Source organism: Nothoprocta perdicaria, unplaced genomic scaffold (assembly GCF_003342845.1).
Source record: "Nothoprocta perdicaria isolate Ctin4 unplaced genomic scaffold, notPer1 scaffold_33, whole genome shotgun sequence".
NCBI classification, from domain to species: Eukaryota; Metazoa; Chordata; class Aves; order Tinamiformes; family Tinamidae; genus Nothoprocta; species Nothoprocta perdicaria.
The window spans coordinates 1894464-1900023 of record NW_020455566.1 but is presented as its reverse complement, the minus strand read 5'-3'; positions in this window follow the sequence as shown (position 1 = coordinate 1900023).

Here is a 5560-nt window from a genome sequence, read left to right as displayed (position 1 = left end):
GGCACCGCCCCGCCCTCGCCATTGGCCGCCCGCCGGCAGCGCGGGCGCTCATTGGAGGAGGGCAGTTCATTCATGCCGTGCTGCCACCGGCCACGTGGGCCGGTGCCGCGCGCCCGCTCCCACGCACGCCACGCCCGTCCCGCGCCACGCCCCCCCACGCCACGCCCATACACACGCCACGCCCACCCTTTCCCACGCCCACCCCCGTCCCGCCCCGCGAGTCGCGGTTCCCGCCGGAGCGCGGCCGCGAGTGGCGCAGAGCGGGTCCCCGCGGGACCCACAGCCCGGGGCACCGCTGTCCCCGCCGCACTCCCGCCCCGGCCACCCCCGCGTCCCTCCGTACCCTGCCGGTGCCACGTCCCACGCGCGTGGGGGACAAGAGCCCAATTCTGGCTGCAAGAGCACTCACTGAAAATCTTTTTCTTCATTTATTTTTTTCCCCAAAGATATTGCTTGCCAATCCTTCCCAAGGATTTGGGGATGTGCTGTAAAATATCACACTTGCCTAAACATTTTCAGCGTATTCTCTTCTGACCCTGACTCATATCCATGTCAACCTTCCATGATGCAATGCCAGAATATTCAAATTTTTGGTAGCCAATTGCTTTGGATATTTATATCCATTTTAAGAGAATGAATAAATGCACCCAGCTAGAGCTTTATGCAAAATAAACTGTGTGTAAATCATTCGTAGAAATTAATCATTTCCAAGGGCGAAGGACTGGATCTCATTTCAAACTTTTACTTGTTCATCTATGTCAGAATCCACCAAAGGAGAACATACAGGATGTGTCATGGCTTAGGTCCTCATCACAGACCATTTAGACAGTAATATTAGTTTATGCCTGACCTAATGATCTCTGCCAACCAAGGTGCTGTGGACAGCCTGCGCTTTGGGCTCGCTCTGCTCAATGAAAGTCACATTTTACAAACATAGCAGAGAGAGATGAGAACCCCCTCTTCAGCACCTTCCTCAGCCACCCCATCCGTGCCCAGGAATTGCAGGGAAAGCCAAGCATGGAGCCCTGCAAAGCGGCAGGGAGGGTGACGGGGCCCTCGCGCAGCTGCGGCAGATGTGCCCAGCTGTGCTCCCAGTGTCCCTGCCCCTTCCCGGTGGAGCGGAGCTGCCCGAGACGTCCCTATTTCAGCACAAGGGGCCAGGGCGCAGGGGCAGCCCCAGTGCCGCGGGCTGCTGCACCTGCCTCCCGCCGGCTCTGCGTCGGGGCCGCCTCCCCTGCAGCTCCCGGCCCTTTCTGGAGGCGCCGCAGGGCTTCCCGGAGCCCCGGGAGCTTTCTTTACATGCCATTCATCAAGGAGGAGAGCACGGGGAATTTAATCTACAACTTTTTGGACAGCTGTAACTTTTTGCATTTTTTCAGCAAAAAATCGTTTTGCTCTGCTCACCTGGACTTGCAAACACCTTCTTGGCGAGGTGACAATGAACAAGTTGGTGGCCGAGACCAAAAGGTTTTTACCCACAGAACCGGAGCAGTTGTAGAGAATGGCTAATACAGATGTGCCCAGTATGATTAGCTTTATTTATATATAGCTGAGAATTGTCCCAAAATACTTTTACATGAGGCAAAATAAAAACAAAAAACGCTGTTGTAGTCCCTATTGAATCAATGAAGTCTAGCTTAAGCAGGCCCTAAATTCCTATTTCCACAACAGACCTTAATGGCTCCAAAGGAAGCATTCAAATGTATTCGACAAATAATCCTTATTTACGAAAGCCCCACACTATGCATTTACATAATCCCCACTTAAAGAAAGCTCTATCAGCTCTAAAGTTCTCTAGCTCGGAGATAGGCCCGGAGAGGATTCAAAACACGGCGGAGCGGGGGGCAGAGGTAGCGCTCAGGGACAGCTTTGCAAAGCAGGAGACTTGGCAAGAACCCAGCGGGTCTCGGGCTTTACTCACACGGAAGAGGACTGGCCACTTGCTAATATTCCCACGTGATGGATGCATTTTGCTGTCGGAGGTTCCGTCCTTGAGATAAGAATATGATAGCGGGCAGGTTTGCACCGAGCATGCTGATGTTGCCAAAGAGGTTGAATAAAAAGGCAGTTCCTCGCTGTGGAAAACAGGCTGTCCCTTAAAAGTTGACTGTTGGAAAGAAAGATGCAAGTTTTTTAATACTGATTCGTTACCTTCTCTTATTTTAGCCAGATGAGCCCCTATGCACCACTTGGGAACAAACTGCTGTGACTCCTGTTTGGAGAAGCGCTCGCTTAGCGACCAGTGTGCTCCAGGTGCCGCCTGCTCCTGGCGGCCAGCGAAGCCGCGGCTGAGCTCCAACCAAGGGCGAAAACACTGCAGAAAGCATCTGCACACAAACATGGTCAGCGCCTGCACCTAAGCACATGTGTCTGTCTCATTTCAAACCCCTTCATTAGCAAGTATAAAACAAAGGAGAATGTGGAAGCACAGAAATGCTGGTGTTCTACCTTCAGAGAGCACCCACGTTCCTGTGCTGTGGGGCTCTGTCTGCAAAACCATGGGTAAAACGGTTAAGTTTAGGCCCAGCCTGCTCAGTGCAAGGCTGGGGTATGGCTGGGCTCAGCCCTGGGCAGCAGCTGATGCCCAAGGCACTAAATACTTCACCCCAAGGTGACACAGCAGCCTTCCCATCTCACTGAACATCTCGGTGTGTTCTGAGCTCTGTTCCAACTCAACAACAGAATGAGGTTCTTTGCAGTTTACATAAAACAACCACATGAATGAACACTCAATATAGGAAAGGGAAGGCCTGCGGATGGGTTTGGTGGGGGTTCAGCACGGAGGATTATGCAATAGAGCAGATAGAGGTGTCTACCCTTGTGTTGTCACCAGATCTTGTCAATCTAAGACCAACTCCAGCAGGAAGCAGAAGCAACCACACATTGACCGGTGTGCAATGAGCAAGAACGGGCTCCTCGGGACCCTCGGTGCCTGGAACCTGCCAACCCGGGCACTCTCCTTGATGCATCCCTTGCATCGATGCTTGCATCGAGTCCAGCAACCTGCAAAACTTGGCTGCGGAGAGATGCAGATTGCATGAGAATGGTTATTTTTACCATTTTCCAAGCAGCTTTAGGATAGGACATGTGCATTTCTTTATCCTCCCCACTGACTGCTCTGATAACACGTGATTCCAGAGGTGGCCAGAAGACAAGCAAGGCTTCCCAGGTGGATTCGTGTCATTGGACTACTCAAAATGGTCTGTGTGGAAGAATGTGCAGATGTAAAAACAGTGCCTGGTCTTTCAGCCTCAGGTGCATGGTTTTTCTCCACAGTTTCACTGGAAAAGTGTTCCAGGGAACGAATCCTGTGTTTCAGGCTTCATGTCAATTTATATGTCTCTTCTTTTGCAAACTTTGTCTCATAGCTTAAAAAGCTTTTTCCCTTCCATGTATTTTGTCCTGTACTGTATTTACAGACAGCAAATGTCCTCTCCACGTCTTTGTCTCACTCGGTCAGCCAAGGTCCTTTCAGTGTCATCTGCCCGTGACTAGGTGGCTTTTTCCCAGGTTCTGTCCACCCATCTCTGCGCCTCTCCCAGTGTGAATCAGCCCTTCTCAGACACAGGTGACCACAGTCTCCTGCACTTCCAGTGATGTTTCCCCATGGCCTTGTACAACAGCACAGGAGCATCCAGCAGTTCCTTTGCCTTCTTGCCCGTGGCTCCATGCCAGAAGCACCCTACTCTGGGATAAAATAAAGATCTAAGGAAAGACAAATCTTTGCATCATTACCATCTGGCAAAGTCCCACTTTAAAGTAGTAGTTCTTGCTCTTATCAGGTGTTTGCACTACTGAAATTCATCGTGGTTTTATTACATTTTTATTACTCCAGTTTTCAGCTTGATCCTATTCTTCTAATCCTGTTTTGTGAGGCTGATGCCATCAGCAAATTTCATTTCTCTGCTCTACTTTATGAGCCAAGCTGAGTCATGAGAAGTATCAAACATGGTCAGCTCCAGGACTCATCTTTTTCTGAACAACTCCCCCAGCAGCTTCTCTTTGTGGTCACTCCCCATCCGTTTATCATCTTCTGTCCATCCTTTGGCCATTTCCTCACTCATATAAATGACTCTGCTAAACTCCTTTGGTCTTGCAGAGAGCCCTTGTGGGATTGCTGGGGTCAGCCCTGCAGAAATACATAACACAGCTCCACGTGGAGCATCTCATCTGAGAGAAAAGGTTTCTTAGGAACACAAATAATTTTGAGCTGAGTGCAAAAAGCAAACGTTACCTGGGACAAACCTTTCCAAGCACGATCCTGGACCAACTCCATTCACACTATTCCCGTTGGGATGAGAAGGTCTGAGGCCGAGGAGCCTGCCCCTTCTTCAGCAGGATATTCAGCGTGTGAGTCACGAACCAGCCCCTCCGCCACACAAGCTTTGCATCCATTAACTCTTTCCTGCAGGAGAAGCAGAAACCAAATAATTACAACTTAGACTTCCCATCCTATTAAACTCCTCCAAGCTACAGAGGAAGAGCCTAAAGATGCTCCTCTCAGCCTTGCTGCCACCAACGCCAGCAAAAAACCCTCTCCGCAGACGTGGATGGGAACAGGGGTTAATTCCAGGGCAGTTTTCCGCCCGCAGTTCCACTCTGCGCTGCTGGGAAGCCAGTTCCCCCTCATCACCATCAGCCCGGGCCTTTAGGAGCAATGTTGGCTGCAGAGAATGGGCTCTGCTTCTCCCAGTGACACTGGACTGAGGCCATCCTCCCGCTAGACACCCACCGTGGTCACCATCGAGACCTCACCCTGGACCGCGTCTTAAACATTCATCCGTTCTGCTCCTGAAAAAGTTGTGGAAACAGGATTCAATTGTCTGGATTTTTAAAAAGCTTCCATCAGACCCACAGTGACAGAGACCAGACCTCCTCTGCACCTCAGTTCTATTTCTGGAAGAGAAACCTTCTCTCGCGGTGACTAAATCACAACTCCACAAGGCCGGTTCTGTGCAGGATAATCTTGAGGAATAACAGCTCTTCCATCTCCTTTTCAGAAGCTGCTGGGTTGCAGAGCAGTCAGAGGCCGGGACGCAGGATGTCCTCGTCACGCCGGGCACGCGGCTGGGCTGGCAGCAGTGGCTCTCGCTGTCCCAGGAGCAGGTCGGCTGCCCGGTGCAGCCCACGGGAACGGCCGTGCACGGGCGCTCCTGCTCTAATGCTCCCCAAGTATCTGCAGTCACAAATCAGCTGTTTTCGTTTCCCAGGCTGATAACCTAGGGATTTGGTGTGGAATAAGCACAATGTAATAAACAGAGAGAATGATTTATACTGCACACAGAAACGCAGCTGGGCTTCTTCAGGATATAGGCCAGCGTAGTTCAAAGCCAAATTTGTCTTTGTTCCTTGTGTGCTGTAAGTAGCTCCTTGGCGTGGGCCCAGCACCTCTCAGACAGGTTACAGGACCGTCTCATCCTGGCTGTGATCTGTCGCACAGCTTGAATTTCTTGTATTTTGTTTGGCTGTATTGTGGGCCAACAAACTCCCGCTGCACTCCACAGGCCGTGGGGATCTGGCCTTCCTCCTGCGTCACGGTGCAGCGACGCAATGCACGGGC